General features: G+C 48.8%; 1 protein-coding gene across 1 annotated transcript in view; it reads right to left on the bottom strand.

The window, feature by feature from the left end:
- Nucleotides 1-18060, bottom strand: part of LOC146813296 (CD209 antigen-like protein C) — a 242709-nt gene that overhangs the window by 95257 nt on the left and 129392 nt on the right. The window lies entirely within an intron of this gene.

The raw sequence follows: 18060 nt of genomic DNA, 5'->3' as shown, positions 1-18060 counted from the left end.
CCGGGGGCTCAGATGGACACAGAATTGGGAAGACCGCATTTCTCTATATGCGGCTGATGTGCTACTATATCTAACATCCCCTAGACGATCCATTTTGGTGCTCTTAAATATAAGCAAAATTTTTGGTCGGGTGTTTGGATACACCATCAATTGGTCTAAATTGATTTTATATATCTTGCATGGCCCGCCGCCGTTGCTTCCCGAGGGTTGTCCGCTACAGATTACTGCTGGTGCCTTTAAGTACTTAGGCATCTATGTAACGCCCGAGTTTGACAAATTTTTTCAAAAAAATCTGAAGCCCCCACTGGAACGGTTTAGGCGAGACAAGACACATTGGCACAATCTGACGCTGACATTGCTGGGAAAAGCAGCGCTTTTTAAAATTATGACACTCCCCTGGTTTTTATATGTCTTAGAAAACTCTCCGTTTGCCGTGCCACCGACCTACTTCAAAGCAATAGCGGCAGAAGTCTCCAGTCTGCTATGGGGGAATAAGCCAGCGCGCATTGCACACGACAAATTGGTGAGGAGCTGGTATGGTGGTGGGGTCGCCCTCCCAAATATGCAATTATACTATTGGGCAGCCCACCTGAAAATAATAAATCAGTGGGTACATGCCACCCAGACAGACCCAGCGTTCCAGGCAGATAGGCAAGGGCTGGGAGAAGAAGGTATCATGTCAGCACTATATAACAAAAAGAGACCTGCCTCCTAGATTGGGCCAACAGCACATACGGTTAACATATGGTACGCTGCACGTTTCAGATTAAAATGGAGAGGGGTTATCACGCAGATGACACCGCTCTGGAACACACAGCAACTTGGGCGACTTAGAAACAGTAAGGGGTTCAGTAAATGGGACGCGATAGGCATATCCACGGTAGGTGATCTCTGGAAAAAGGGCAAGATGGTCACATTTGAACACCTGAGGGTCCAATACGAGCTGGCACCAATGGAGATGTTTAGGTACATGCAAATCAGACACGCACTACAGGCAGTCTTACCACCCAGCACTAACATACCAGAGGCTACTCCTCTGGAGGATAGGTTATTATCTGAATATATGCACAAGAGGGCCACCTCTCTCACCTATCGTAAATTAGTTAACAATTTGCCGGACCCGATGCTAACACTTAGACAAAAATGGTCCCTGGACTTGGGAGACTTCGACGATGTGGAACGGCAGGAGGCACTGTCGTCCCCATGTGAAGTTGCCATACCTTCACGGTTAAGGCTAGTGCAACTCAAGGTACTTCATCGCGCATATTACACAAGACTGACCCTCCACAAAATAGGGATCGCTCCACATCAGTTCTGCCTGAGAAATTGTGGAGAGGAGGGCACTTTCTATCACACCATCTGGCAATGCCCACAGGTTGCAGCTTACTGGGTTAAGATAATGAGAACTGTATACCAAACAGTGGAGATATAACTGGTACCGGACCCAAAACGATGTCTGCTAAATGTGTGGTAACCGAATGATCTTACCCACCCAGCGCAGGATTGGGTGACATTAGGAATAATATTTGCTAAACTCAATATTGCCAAAATGTGGGGTTCGGGGGAGTCACCTACACTCCGGGACTGGTGCAAAGACATGGATGAGGCCATGGTGGCGGAGAAGGCGGTATTTGTACACCACGGATGTCCACAAAAATGGGGAAAAGTGTAGGGAGCGTGGAACAAATTTAGAGGTTATATCTGTGAACCACCTGCGCTGAAGACGGAAGACATATCCGAATAAGGGAAGGGGAGGATGGAGTGGAAATAACCGAAGGTCAGCAGAGATGTTTATGCTACAACAGGTATTGTTGATGTATGCAATGTCACCGAAGGTTGAGACAATGATTATTGCCTTATATGTATGCAATGTGATGATATTATGCCCTGAATTTCGTGATAATAAAAAGAGTTTAAAAAAAGAAAAAGTGCATTTTTCAAAGAAATCGCAAATTACCACCAACTTGAAGTTGATGGTAATTTGCGATTTCTTAAGGAGAAATTGCACAACTGAGTGCTTTTTACATCACATTTAAGGAATCACAATTTGCGATTCCTTAAATGCTTTTGCAAAAAAAGGAATCACAAATTTTGCGATTCCCTATTTTGCGAGGGCCTTTTGGGATGATACATCCCAAAAGGCTTTTTCCCGTTCGCAAACGGGCCGATTCTGAGAATCGTCCTATTTGCGAACGGGAAATGGGCTTCATACATATGCCCCTGAGTTTCTTATTTCATAGACGCAATATATACAGAGAGCTTTTTTTCACTGCAGCCGGGTTTTTGTTTTTCAAGTATTCAGTTTGTGCTCTGTGCGTGCTTTACCTGTTTGTCCCCACCATTGTGTTGTGCTTTCTCCTCAGCGTCTTTCCTACTGACTTTCCTTATCTGTCTCATAACCTTTGTTCTTTCACTTTCTATTTTCACTTAAAGATAATTCCCAAAGAGATTGCGTCTGACTTTAATGAGTTAATGTGAGAAAGTGCCATCTTTCTTGCATGGTATGCCCCCACTTTTTGCTGAATTGCTGAATGTACTTTGAATGAGTGTACCCTGGACTCCTGCCAATCAGGTGCCCAGGGCCTATGTTCCTTCCCTAAAAACACATACCCCAAATTGGCAAACCCTGGCCACATGTCAGCCCCTGGTAAATGGTACCCTAGGAACCCATGGCCTTGTGACCAGGGAAGGACTCTAAGGGCTGCAGCACTCATTGTGCCACCCTTAGAGGCCCTGTACCCTTACACACACACACTGCCCTTGCAGGCTGGGTGTCTGGGTGCAAGATAAAATAAAGAGTCAACATGGCACACACCCCTGTGTACCATGCCCATCACCTACACTGCTATGGCATACATCAGCCACCCCTCTAGCTGGGTGCCCTATGCCAATCAATGGTGTGGGCACAGGAGCAGGAGCACTGTGCCCCTACAGTACCCAGGTCCATTCCTGGGTACTGCTGCCCTTTAAGAGTACATGGTGCTGAGAGCTCGTCAAACACAAACTCCCCAGCACCATAAAGGCAGCACTGGAGACTGAGAAGGTTGGTATCAAACTTCTCAGCACATTAAACCCACACTGATGCCAGTGTGGGATTTAATGTACCAAGCACCCCAGAGGGCATCTTAGAGATGCCCCCTAAAACCTAACCTACAATCCACGTCTGTTCTGAGGCTGCCCAGGCTGCCACACAGCAGACAGGTTGCTGGACCCCTGGGTAGGAGAGCCCCTGCTCTCCTGGGCCTGCAACAATGCACATCCTGGGTGAGGTGCTAAATCTCCTCCCCCAGGATGGGCAGGGGGAAGCTTCAAAGGCATGCTGCCTCTGTGAGTTTCCCCAGGCCACTGCAACCCCCCACTCTGGCGGGAAGCTTGGCCGGAAACCCCAAATAAAGACAGCGGATGTGCCAGCCTGCCAACCCCACCCCTCAGGTGGGGGTCGAGGTGAAGCACATCCCCGGGCTCTCACCATCTTGAAGATGGAAAGCCCTAGCCAATCAGGATTAGGCTACTGCCCCCTCCCACAGGAGAGAGGCAGGATAGGGGGTGTACCCACCCCAGGACAGGGACTCATTGATCCCTGCCCTTCACCTACCTGTAACGCCCCTAAATCTAGTATTTAGGGGGCGCCCGGAACCTTCCTTCCCCAGATTCCAGATTCTAAACTACAAAGAAGAGCAAGAAGACAGAAGACCTGCCCTGCAGCTGCGGAGAAGAGGAAGACACCAACTGCTTTGGCCCCAGCCCTACCGGCCTGTCGACCCTCGAACCTGCCCCTGCTCCAACCCGGCATCTCTTGTGGCCAGCAACCTCACAAACCCCGGAGGATCTGGCTACCCTTCTACTCTAAGCCCCTGGGACTCCCATAAGTAGAGGCTCTACTCAAGAACTTACTTCAAATCCCTGGCAGCAGCCCAGAACCACGAACCCAGCACACTCTGCACCACCAAGCCTGGCCGGTGCTGGAGTGAACAAAGACCCCGAGGATGACCCCACGGCGACTGTGACCTCCAGTCCGGCACCTAAGGACCTCCCTCGACCCTCCTGAAGGAGCCTGCAGCCTCAGAACAAGGTGCCCCCCCAACCACGATCAACAGAGGGTAAGATTTTCCGACACCAAAAGGCACCCTTGCACGCAGCGCCCCGCGGTCCCCTGTGCCCACTCCCGGGGTACCTACCTATCCTCCAACTACCCAACTTACCTCTCGAAGTGGTGGTGGCACCTGAAGAATCCTCGTCCCCGAGCTTGCAGTCTTTTGTAAACCGGAGATTTCCCATTGAAATCAATTGAGCGCCCGAAGGCTCAAAAGCACCCTGCACCCAGCCGCCCGAGTGGCCCTGGCAGTGCAACCTCTACACCTATCTACTTCCCCACTTGCCCTGAGTAAGTGACCAGCAGCCCAGCTCCCACAGCCGCGTGGCTTGCTAGTCAGCAGCCACCAACCAAGGCCCCCCTATCCCTCGTAGGATAACATTGGGCCTAACTCTCTCTGCACCCGGCCGCCCTAGTGCCGCTGGGGGTGAACTAACTGTACCTACCTGACCCTGGGGGACCCCTGAGTCCATGCCCAGAACCTCAACTCTGCCAGTCGAGAACTTACCTTTAAACCGATAACTCTACTTCCTTCATAGGATAACATTGACTGGCTTTTTCCTGAAATTTCTTCTAAGTGTGGACTTTTCAAATCTTAAAATATTCACCAAAAATCAGCCGAGTAACGAAAACGAAAATACTCACCTGCTCTTAGGTGAGCTCCCAGTGCTGGATCTTGTTGCCCAGCACTGACTCTGAAAAATACTTACAACTGTACTTACCAGTAACCCAGTTTTCTCCCATAGGAAATCATTGACTGTTTTTCTGTGATATTTCTTCTAAGTGTCAATTTCTGCAATCTTTAAATATTCTTAAAAAATCGTATAATACCTGAAAACGTAATTACTTACCTGTTTTGGATAAAGGTCCCAGTACTGAGTCTAGGCACCCAGTACTGGATTACAAAAGTAACGAGAACCTACTGTACCTGTAACTTGCATTTCCTTCCATAGGGAATCATTGACTGTTTTCTCTGAAATATTTTCTGTCAACTTTTGAAATAGCTAAATATTGGTTAAAAATTATCACAGTAATTAAGTCGACTTTCATCACTTGATTCTAAGTACTGACCCAGGACTGAATCTAGGATCCAGTCCTGGAATTCCAAAAGTAATCCTAAAATTAATCTGTTGCAAATAACTTGAAACTTTCATTGAATTCAATGCATTATTGTGTTTAAAATAGTGTTGCCTATTGCAACCACTTGTAACTGTTTACAAAAGTCAATTGCCTATTGCAAAGGTATTTATATAAAGCATCTCATTCTGAGAAAGTATATTTTAATACCTATTGTTGGTTCTAAAATAAAACAAGCATATATATTTTTTATATATAAACCATTGGCCTAGAGTTCAGTTATTGAGTGTGTGAGACCATTTGCTGACTGAGTGTGTACAACAAATGCTTTACACTGTCCTCTGATGTTGCCTTACTGCTCGACCAAGCTACCACTTTAGAGAGTAAGGTTATATCTAACTTTAGCCTCTGCCAAACCCTTGGGGACTGTGGACTCTGTACACCCTGTACCTATTAAGGAACAGTATATACAGAGCCACTTTCTCACAGTTAACACATGCAAATACAGGAATGCTCAGATGCTGTTCTCATGTGTGAGAGCTTCAAAGCAAGATCTATTGGCTTTGCCAATGCTTGTTTCAACCCGTGGTGGAGTTTTCCTGCACAAACTAAGCTAGGGTGTGTTATCTGCTCTAGATAAAGGTCAATGTAGCGGGCAGAGATATTGTTGTTCATCTTTGGAAAGATGTATTTCACAACTCGCTGCAGGTGCGTCTCTGTCTAGCCACCTGAATCAATATAATTTCCGGCCTCAGTTCCCTCCACTGGTGCCAGGAGTTTACGGGATCCCTTTTAACAAAAGGTGAGCGGCTGCTCAAACAATCCATGGAGACGGACCAATCTTCCATCAACACAAGTTCCACTCTTATCACATGAGTGACCCCTATTAACTGCCCCTATTAACTGTGCCACCCCTCAATAACCTATGAACTGCGGAAACACCTCCATCCAGACAGCACAGCTGAGATACTCAAGAAAAAGACCTCCAGGTCCAGAGAGCACTGGAAGTCTGCCTATCCCCATCTATAGAATCCAGAGCTGTATATATATGAATGCATCTATTCTCACACCCTGTGCAACACTTCATGCTTATATGCAATGACGGATTGTTGGAAATGGCCCTTTTTGCAGGGTTATACCCAAACTTTTTGCTTCTTCCTCCTATTTATTCCTGACCTGTTTTTGTTGGTTTAGGACTCTGGGCACTTTATGACTGCTAATCAGTGCTAAAGTGCATATGCTCTCTGTGTAAATTGTGTTATGGATGGGTGTTTCCATGATTGGATATTTGATTTACCTGTTAGTCCCTAGTAAAGTGCACTGAGAGTGCCAGGGCCTGTAAATCAAATGCTACTAGTGGGCCTGCAGCACTGATTGTGCCACCCACGTGAGTAGCCCTGAAAAGGTAACTCAGACCTACCATTGCAGAGTCTGCACACAGTTTGTAACTGCCATGTCGACTTGGGCAGTGCACACACTTGCCAGTCCCTAAACCTTCCCTTTTCTTACATGTCAGGCACCCCTAAGGTAGGCCCAAGGTACCCCTGTGGGCAGGGTGCAGTGTATGTGAAAGGTAGGACATGCCCTGGTGTGTGTGGCATGCCCTGATAGTGAATTACGGCCAATTTCGTTTTTCACTATTGCAAGGCTACTTGTTCCCCATAGGACAAAATGGGGAGTTTGTTTATAAAATCTTATAAACATAACTGGCCCAGGGAATTAGGTAGGGAGATATAGTTTAGTATGCCTGAACTCAGAATTTAAAGATGAATCTTTTAGTGAAGGTGATTTTTACATTCTGTGTTTGGAAACACCACTTTTAGAAAGTAGGTATTTTCTTGCTTAGTCTTCCCGTGTGCCTCTGTTGGAATGTGGATTGCCTGTCTGGGTTTTGGATGACAGAAGGCCGGGGAGCAGGAGTGGCTCCAGATAGTCTAGGTGGATCAGGAAAGGGGTAAAAAGACCTGGGCTGCAATTGGGGAAGTGGGAGGAGATTTCCTTGCACCTCAAAGGGCCTGGTCTGCCTCTGACAATGCCGTCTCCACCTCCTGCCAGGAAGTCACACCAGAGAAGGCAGAACTGGTTCTGGCTGGGCACAGACAATCTCTGCCTAAGAGATCAAAGGATTTTGGGATATAAATAGTGAGGCCCAGACCCCTGAACTTTTTTATTTTTGTTATTTTTTTATTTTGTTTATTGAGTTTTAACAATCATAAACAACAACAAAACAATACAAGGTGGTACATCAGACAGTGCAAGTAAGGCATCAATAAAGAATAGCATAGTACAAATTTCATTGGATTTAGTTGAGGAGCCTGCAAAAAATATGAAAAAGCAAGCGACCCGATCCAACAGGAGCAGACATGTTAATACAGGGACATGTACATATCATCAGTCAAAGGAACAGCACGCTAGATGTTGGGCACAGACAGTAAATAGGTCGTGAGAGGCGACCAAATATCACAGGGTCGGGAGGTTATTGGCAATTCCTCAGCATAACAGCATAACTGATCCCGGCAATAAGTCAAATCTTGCAGCCACAGCTTAGTGATGGGGGCCACCCTACTCTCCCAGCACATGGAGACCCTCCGCTTAGCCATCAGCAACACTATAGCCACAAATCTTCTACATGAGACTTTAACGACAGCAACATGACCAAGGAGACAAAGTAGCGGGGTGCAATCCAGGGGAGTCCCCGTCATGTTATGTATAGTCTGTACAACAGCCTCCCAATATGAATACACCCTAGGACAAGCCCACGCCAAATGATAAAAATCAGCATCTGGGGCACCACACCGTTTACAGGCAACGGATTCACGCAAACCATACCGATGCAGCTGGGCAGTCGTATAGTATAGCTGATGTACGTATTTATAGTGCACCAAGCGCAGATTTCCGTTCGATGTCAGCCGCCCAGTGAGACTACAACAGCCCTCCCATTCTTCATCTGTCAAATCGCGTGACAATAGAGCATTCCATCGCAGCTGCGCCGGCTGAACTATAGGAGGGGCTTCTCTTTGGGAGACACAATACAGTTTGGTGACAAATTTCCCCCTTGAGGAGGTAAGATAGAGGAGCTGCAAGGCCTCCAGTGCAGGCGTCTCTGCAGGAAATTACAGATACAATTCCCGCATGGCTGACCGCAGCCTAGTGTATATAAAAAGTTGCATGGCGGTAAGAGGGCCGTCAGCAGCCAACGAGGCAGCCGTAACAAATCGACCACCCGGATACACATCTTTCATTGTCATCAAATTCATGCTGCCAAGTGTCCGTAGGGCGCCCACCTCAGTAGTAACCGAGAGGGAAGAATGGTGAAGCAGGGGCATGTCAGGAGCATAAAGCGGTAGCTTCCGCGCACGCCTACCCAACTCCCTCCATGCTCCAACCGTGGTCTGCACCGTGTCAAATTCCCCTTTCTCGAACACCGTATGAGTATTAACAAGCATGGCTTTAAGCGGTATAGGATGCACCGCCCCAGCCTCTACCACCACATGGGGAATATATGCCGGGTCATGCTGCCAATAATACGCAAAGTGGGCCTGCGCACACAGATAATACAGCAGGAAATCAGGCGCCGCAAAGCCCCCCTGTGCATAAGGTAGCGTAAGTGTTTCCCATTTGAGGCGAGATTTTTCCCCCCCCCACGCCAATGCGGTTAACAGTGAGCGAAGGGAAGCGAAGAAGGGACGTGACAGAGGTGTCGGTATATTCAAAAATAAATATATGAAACGGGGGAGTATTACCATTTTTATTAAAGATAGTCGGTCCGCAAAAGAGAGAGGTAACTTTATCCATCGAGCCACCTGCTCCTCAAGGCGTGCGACAGCGACGCCATAGTTGGCGCGTATCAACTCCTGGGGGTCACGATGGACCCATACCCCCAAATATGTCACCGCATCGGAACTCCAAACCAGGGGGAAATCTAAATCAAGCGGAGATGTACTGTCTGTAAGGGGCAGAATCAAGGATTTGGACCAGTTGATTCCAAGCCCAGAGAATCGTTCAAAGCGAACATACTCTCGCAGGAGTGGGGACAGGTGAAGGGCCGGCTCACGGACGTATAGCACCATATCATCTGCATACATAGACACAGCCAGAGGGCGCTGGAGAAATCGCAGCGCTGCCCGAGAGTGTTGCTGTCTTAGGATACAAGCCAGAGGTTCAAGCATAAGCGTGAACAGAAGCGGCGAAAGCGGACAGCCTTGGCACGTACCCCGGTGAATGGAGATTGGCCGCGAAACGTGCCCATTAACCCTTATTCTGGCAGACGGACAGGTGTAGAGCAGCTTGATCCAGTTAGTGAATACGAAAGGCACCCCCATACGGTGCAAGATCGAGATCATATACGACCATGAGATGGAGTCAAAGGCTTGCGCGGCGTCGAGGAGCACCGCCACCACAGGTAATGTGGGCTTAAGGACATGCATAACAGCAAAAAGGGTCCTAAGATTGTGGGAGGTGGATCGGGAAGGCACGAAACCAGATTGGTCTGGCAGGACCATTACCGGCAGGATCAGCTGCAGTCGTGTGACCAGGACCTCGGCCAACATTTTTACGTCAGTGTTAATTAAAGAGAGTGGCCGATAGGAGGCACACCGATCCACCGGTTTGCCCGGTTTAAGAAGGGCGATCATCAGCGCTTCTCGCAGCGTAGGGGGCAGGCATTGAGCCTCATAGGCTTCCTCATATACCTGAAGCAAGCAGGGAGCCAAAATATCAATATAGGTTTTATAAAACTTCGCTGGCAGCCCATCAGCACCAGCAGATTTACCAGTGGGGAGAGCGGCTATGGCATCCTGGATTTCTGCAAGAGTGAGAGGGTGCATCAGAAATTCTTGCTGCCTACGAGAGATCCAGACCAAAGCTATATCGTCCAAATACTGCCGTAACTCAGCCTCATTAGCTGCCGGGCGGTGAGCGTACAGGCCCTGATAGAAATCAGCAAAGACCTCCAGAATATTAGGGGTATCGTAGTAGGTGCCAGCATCGTCAGAGAGCGAATGGATGGTATAGGTACGACTTTGCGGGTCTCTGATCCGGGCCGCCAGTGCTCTGCCCGGTCTGCCGCCCTCACCGTAATACCTGTCTGTACTCCGGCGGGATAAATGACGGATCTCCTGGTCTGCCACAGCATTGTATTCAGCCACCTTAGTCCTGATGAGCTCAAGAACAGCGGGATCAGATTCCGTCTCATACCGCCGCTCCAAACCCGTCAACTCATGCTCCAATGCAGACATCGTACCTCTGAGCGAACGAAGCACTCCTGCCTGAAGGCCAATGCAGACCCCACGTATGGTCACCTTAAAGGCTTCCCAGAGCGTTCCCACCGTCTCCACCGAGCCGGTGTTTCTCTCAAAGTAGTCCGCAATGGCCTCCTGAACACCTTCACAAAATACAGTGTCTAACAATGCAGACGGTTGGATCCGCCATTGGAAAGGAGGGGGGATATAGGTCGGCAAAGCCAAACGAAGAAGTACCGGGGAGTGGTCCGGAAGCGTCTGAGGCAAGTGTGCAACCCGCGTCACCCAATCATCAGCATCCTGGGTCAGCGACCATAAGTCTATTCGAGACCAGACAGAGCGAGCATAAGAGTGACAGGTGCCTTCCCGTTCATCAGGGTGCCATAGACGCCTAACATCAACCAGCTCCAGCAGCGTCATACCATCTTGCATAGCTGCCGCCGCTCGCTTGGGAGGTCTGTCCACAGTGGAGACTCTGTCCATGTCCGGGTCCAGGGCTACATTAAAATCACCCCCACAAATAAGAGTGCAAGGTGGCAACTTATAGATTTTCCCCCACAATTCATCGTAAAAGGAAAGGTCGTCAACGTTATGTCCATATACATTGACTATAACTAAGGACCAATTGTAGAGTGTACCCTGTACTATGATGTATCGCCCACCCTCATCTTCATCAATAACAAGCGGAACAAAGGGGCTGCCTTTTTTAATCAAAATCATAACCCCCGAGCATAGGAGGAATAACAAGCTGCAAGTCGAACCCCTGCCCATCTAGCGGCAACCGACGTGACCGCCTGTTTAGTAAGATGCGTCTCTTGCAGGAGAGCGATGCGAACATTATGACGGTCAAGATAGGAGATCACCTGGCGGACCTTGCGTGGGTTATTAAGTCCTCGTACGTTCCAACTGAGCCACGATATCTCCCCATCAGTAGGGGCAGCTATGTTACGGCTCGAGAACGCATACCAACATCATAATATGGATAGTCAGCTCCCAACCCTATCCCACCATACCCATCATGCACAGTCAGTGTACCATTCAAAACATTACAACCCCTAACATACCACCCACCCACTCCAGCAGAAAAAAAAACTGCCGTGACAGCCCAGTAAACAGCAAAAAGAAAAAATTCCAAAACATGTCGCGCAATAGTCAAATCACATATAGAGGAACTCCAGAGAGGAAATAGTGCGACCAGGTCATAAGCCAAAACTGAAAATGCAACTTTGCGGGGAATTCCCATGTGGGGAAGCACCAGAGGCCACTAACACCCTGAGATGTACAGGGTGGGCCGAGATTAAGGGAGAGGAGCTACCAGCATCTAGCAACAGAGGACAACCACCGCCCATGCCCATTACCAGAACAATATCGCCCCTCCCCAACACATCCAGCAATTACAGGAACCATATAGTGCATTCCTCCAAGGCCACACAGAGTAAAGCAATCAGGCAAACATATCTAGACAGCAAGAAAAAAACCATCATTAATGAAATCGGTGGAGAGTTTATACAGCGAAGGCTGACGTATGGAGACACTCGGTTCGCCAATGGGGCGGCGATCGCCGCGGCGAGCGACGCTCCAGTTGCCAGAGAAATTGAAGCGCCTCCTTAGGGGTAGAGAAGATGCGGAACTTTCCGTCATGATGAATGCGTAAGCGCGCCGGATACAGCATGGCATATGCAATATTAAGCAGTTGCAATTTTTTCTTCACAGTTTGGTACTCCCTATGCGCCTGCTGCACCGCAACTGTAAAGTCAGGAAATAGTTCCACCTTCATTCCCTGATAACTCAAGCTGCCTTTCTCCCGGGCTAGGCGCAACGCAGTGTCCCTGTCACGGTAATTCAGCAAACGAGCTATAATGGGGCGGGAAGGCACTCCAGGGATGGGCCGAGCAGCTAAGGAGCAGTGGGCTCGCTCAACAATAAGAACTTTCGAAAAGTGTTCCACTCCAAATAGCGATGTGAGTAGGGTCTCAACGAACAGTTCCATAGGCCCTGTATTGGTTGATTCTGCAATTCCTGTAATGCGCAGGTTATTCCGTCTAGACCAAGCCTCAATGTCCTCATTTTTGGCCCTAATAACCTCCATAATCTTTTCCATACTTGCACAGGAGGTACCGACTGCCTCCACTCTGTCCTCCGCCTGAGAAATTCGCTGTTCAGACTCAGTCAGCTGCTCACCGTGCTTATCTAGCCTGGAGGCCATATTGTCCATTCGCAAATTTAAATTGTCAATTTTTGCGTCGATAGTGTGTAGGCTCTGCTGCATGGCGATCAACATGCCTTCTAACCTGGCCCCAGTCCCTCCCTCCGCACCGAGGTCAGTGTCGGAAGCAGCCGGTGACAGGGGCTTTGGGGGCGGCTTAGTGGTGAAGGAGAGCTTGCCTTGCTGCTTGTCTGCACGCCCCAGGGTGAGTTACTATAGGCCTCTCACGTGCCAGGCAGAAATGCGCAAATAAAGTGCTCCACAGAGTCCAGAGAGCCAGCCACGCAAGGACCTTTGTAGGATCAGGGCGAGGGAACGCAGAATCGTCCAGACTGAACACCGTTCCCAATGTTATGCAGGAGCGCAGGTGAGGGGGGTCCCGTGGAGCCCACAAGAGGAAGCGGGCCACCACTGGTCTATCCACCTCCAGCCCATCAAAGAGGGCATCCACAGCAGGTCTCCCGATGAAGAACGCCGCCTGTGCGCCAAATCAGGGGTAGGAAGAGAACTGGCAGGCCAGCATTAGCCCCCCCACCAGTAGCCCAGGCATTCGCGAGGCAACAGTAGGCCCCCCAGTCCCCGCCGCGATATGCGGGCACCGAGGCAGGGGGTCCCACCCAAGGAACTCAGGGAGCTCGTCACCCCAAGGACACCGGGGCAGCGGCAGTAAGGCGCCAACACCGCGCAGAGCTCAGCCGCCCGTCGCGGTACTCAGGATCGGCAAGCCGCGCCACACTTAGCCTAGGGCCTCACCCGGCCCTGCAGCGCCACCAAGCCGGCCCCAAGCCGCAACAAAGCCGGAGTCGCGGGTCTGCCTTACCTGTAGAGCGCAGATCAGTACAATGGCCACAGGCAGATCACGCCGTTAGCTGCTCTCCGCCGCCGCTCCTCGCTCCACAAAGCAGCAGGTGCCGCCTTTAAGCTCCACCGACGCCGGAGGCACAGTCCCCGGGGAGCACGGGACCAACCGCCCTTCAAGAGGCGGGGGAACAGAGCCTGCACCACCGCGGGATCCTCCACGCGCCAGGCGCGTCCCTCTCCGGGTCCGCCAGCAGCAGCGTAGAGCCGGAGCCCTGTACACCTTCCCCTCGATAGAAGACACACCGGATGATATTTAGATGGGAGTCCACTTCCATCTATAAATGTACTTCAACGAGCTCAATTGGCGCTTCCAATCACCATGCAGGAGATGCACACAGCAATAGCACAGATAATGTTGGGAAAGCTGCGCAGATCTGTACAATGGCCCTAGGCAGGTCACGCCGTTAGCCGCTCTCCGCCGCCGCTCCTCGATCCCCAAAGTAGCAGGCACCGCCTATATTCCGCCGACGCTGGAGGTACAGTCCCCGGGGAGCACGGGACCAACAGCCCCGCAAGAGGCAGGTGAACGGAGCCTGCACCACCGCCAGATCATTCACGCTCCAGGCGCGTCTCTCTCCGGGTCCTCCAGCAGCAGCTTAGAGACGGAGCGTCCCCACAACACCTCAGGGTCCCTCGAGCAGCAGACGGAGGCAGCCAGCAACCAGGAGAGCGCAACAGCAGCACAGGGAGCGGCCTACTGCATGCCACGAGGCGCCGCCACCGACCACCAGGCCGGGAGGCAGAACAGGGGAAATCAACCGTAGCAGGCCAGCATTAATCACCAGAAGAAATCACCGGGATGCAGGAGCACCGAGGAGGGCAGATCCACACCGGGAGTGCATGCATGGCAGGTAGGAACCAGGATATTGGGAGGATTAAAATCACGGCCGGCAGAGCAGCACTAACAGGCGGCTATCTTGCGCGGGCTCTCTAGCGCCCCCCCCCCCCGACCCCTGAACTTTAGAACTCTTTTGGATCAAGAAGACTGCCAAGAAGAAGAGCTGGAGAAGCTGTGAGGAGGAACTACCACATTTCTGTGTGCTTTGCTGTGTTGTCCTGCAGTGGCTGCTTCTGTCTTGGGCAGTGAAAGGACTGGACTGAACTTTCTGCAATCTACTTTTGTGAGTTTCTCCAAGGGCTTGAGGTAGAGCTTGCCCCCTGTTCAAGAAGTCTCAGGAACAGCAAAAAATTCAAGCTCTTCTGCCCTCAACACTGGGGACTGTGTGTTTTATGCTGCAACACAGGAAAGAGCAACCTGACGCCCTCTACCATAGGATTGTACGGCGCTCGTGCCTGTGTTCACACACTGCACCCCTCCTCCGTGGGTCCCCTGTGTCACTACTTTGGGTGGTTCCTTGGGGTCCCAGCAATTCTATGTGCTCTGGGCACTATGTCTAGTTAAGTCATGGTTGTTATACCACTTTCTTAGTATATGGTTCGGTCACCCCTGGAGCCCGCTGTGTATTGTGCTATTTACTGTCGTTCTAGTGATTTAATATTGTGTGCTTTGTGCTCTAATCTCATAAAGAGGTTAGTAGAGAGTGTTTAGTAATAAATACATATATTTTATATATCTCTTGTGTAGTTCTCCTTTCATTTGGTTATTCAGGAGGTTCTGATCTGGTAAAACAAGCTGATTTACATTCCTTCGAGACTTAGCCTGAAGGCTGCTCTCCATAGCTACCACTAGGATAGCTTTCAATAAAGGTTGTCTTTAATCTAATCATCAATAAAGGTTGTTGGGACTGGCACAAGGTGCCCACTTTAATTAGTGGTCAGCATATACCAGGCCAACTTCTCACAGCCAACGCCCTGCATGACTAAAAGGTATGGTTTGCGGATCTTCCCGACACCGTAGCTGGCCCGCGACGCCACGGTCAGCCAGAACTGTTTGGATTTGTTTGCTCACAATGCTGTGATATCAAGGAACTATTTTTCAAGCATATTTTGATAATTGAAGATTTTTAAGTACTGTATTTTGGATTTTTATCGTTTTTGGTCTTGTCTTAAATATATAAAAAAATTGGATATTTTTTTAAACTGGTGTGGTGTCCTTTTGTAGTGCTTACACTGTATTACTGTTAGTTATGTGCAAATGCTTTACACACTGCCTCTAAGATAAGCCTGACTGCTCGTGCCAAGCTACCAAGGGGGTGAGCAGGGGTTATTTTAGGAGTGTAACTCCCTTACCCTGACTAGAGTGGTGTTTTCTGCCCGACTTTGGCCCATGCCCTAGCCGACCAAAAAATCCAATTTCTAACACAGATGCTGAACCATGCCCAAGCATGTCTCTGTACCTCTGGCAGGTCTCCCAGTATTTGCCACATAGGGTACACCACGTGCAACCACCTACCAATCACAGACTCCGAATGAGCACCCAGGAAACAGACCAAATTCAGAGCGCTTAGCGGGCTCGAGAGTGATATAAAGTGCTACACAAACAGTACAGTTCAATAGAACATTTCATAGAATATACTGCCTTTTCATTCATATCCTAAGCTCTTCTTGTGTGCGGAAATCCATGTTGTGTCATGTTATGCATCGAATATGTAAAGAGCGCTAATGCCCATTGATGTTCTGGCACTACGGATCACAGTGATACCAAGCACATTGCAATCTGGACAACCAAGTTTTAAGTGCTCTCTGAACTTTAGGTAGCACTTCCTTACCTGCAGGTGCAATGGAAAGAATTCCAAAGGCACTCCTGCCTTGTTGGGATTTTTAATTCTGGGTACGTGAAGCAGAGTAGCCAGCTCAGAAGGTAGAGTGTGACAAAGGACATAGCGAGTAAACATTTGTTGCAAACCTTGTGGACAGTTATGATGCAATGCTTTAAAGCGTAGGCTAAGACTCTTAACTATGACATGCTTGGGAATAGGCAACCCATGACACTGCTTTAGGTGTGTTGAAATAGAAGGGGCATTTGAGAAACTCTCTTGTCTCCACACTTTGAGCAATTTCAAGGAATGGGGGGAAGCTGCAGCCAGAGATATAGGGCGATGGCATAGTCCAGAAGACAGACCACAATGGCAGCAATGGTGGTTACATGATAATGCTGAGATATGCAAGGAAGACCTTTTCAAAGGACCATAGGACAAAAGAAAAGTTTAGAACCAATTTTGGTAGTCTGACGTTTAGAAGATGGCTTGTCATCAAAATAGACACCAAGATTTCTTGTTGAAGGAGAATGGACAGGACAGGGTTCTACGGAAGGCTACAGGCTGGTGACCAGTGTGTTGAAGGCCATCACCTCCATCTCATCAGCACTTAACTTGGCACATTTATTGTTCATCACGAACGCCAATCCATAGATACCAAATGTAGAGTACCCTCTGTACATAAGAGGAAACACACTTCCTGGGATAGCTCCCCCGACAGCACCCCCTGAACTCTAAATCCTTCCGGTACATACATGCTTCATTTGTCCTCCAAAACAAAATCAAAATGCTGCTTCCAGGCTGATGTAAAAATAATTATATATATATATATATATATATATATATATATATATATATATATATGTATATATATATATATATATATATCTATCTATACATTACCTACTGGCGGTCGCCAGTAGGTAGTTATAGTTAGGACCACGTTTCCATAGGAAAACCTCAACATTCTATTTTGAATAACTTTGGCGCCGGTCGACGAATCCTCGCGAATTTCTCAAAATAGGTGGGGCGCTACGCTCCGCTCCTACCCTGAAAGTCTCGGGGGGATCCGTCAAGCGGGGGCTGAGATAAAAGGGGGGTCCCAAAACGCGTTTTTCCCATGCATTTTTCCATAGGACCTTTAGAACGAGCTACAGCCCGAACGGCTGAACAGAATTACTCAAAATTTGGCAGAGAGGTAGTCCCTAGGTCAAGGAAGTGCCTTTTGTAGGTTTGGTGTAAATCTGTTCAGTAGATTCTGAGAAAATAGCCTTTAAATCAATATATATATCTGAGCCCGCTTACGGTACGCTTACCGTACGCTTACGGTAAGCGTACGGTGGCGTGCGCGAGCGCGATTCTGATTGGCTCTTAGATCTTAGTAAACATTCGAATCGGCCGAAACCAGGAAGCGGCGGCCGCCATTTTGTGTATTTCACTCTGAAAAAAAAGAGTGAAAACAAGGAAAGGGGGCAATGAGGAGAGTTACAGACCCCCTAACAATTGTAAGGGGGTCAAAGAAGGACAGAAAAGTACAAAAAAAACATTTATTGATTTTAAAAAAAATCACGGGGTACGCGTACGGTAAGCTTACGGTAAGCGTACGGTAAATAAATAAATAAATGAAAAGCAGATTTAAGAGTTTAGAAATTAGGGAGCTCTAAAAAGAGCTGTTGTGTTTATGGAGTCATTTTTTTAGTGGTACCTACAAGTAAGTACCGATGCAGAGTCTAAGGTTCAAGAGGAAGACTCTGTTCCCTTCATCATTGAAGTGCACACCATCTCCTCTATAAATGTCTTGCATGTCGTAACGCAAGTTGTTGTGGTAAATGGCACCCATACCATAGTCACGGAGGAAAGCAGAAACAGATTTGTTGACGTGCTTTCTTGCTTTGTCAATCTGAGGACAGAAATGATTGGACCAGT

Source organism: Triturus cristatus, chromosome 7 (assembly GCF_964204655.1).
Source record: "Triturus cristatus chromosome 7, aTriCri1.1, whole genome shotgun sequence".
Lineage (NCBI taxonomy): Eukaryota > Metazoa > Chordata > Amphibia > Caudata > Salamandridae > Triturus > Triturus cristatus.
Note: the sequence above shows the minus strand (reverse complement) of the source record. Positions and strands in the feature narration are given on the sequence as shown.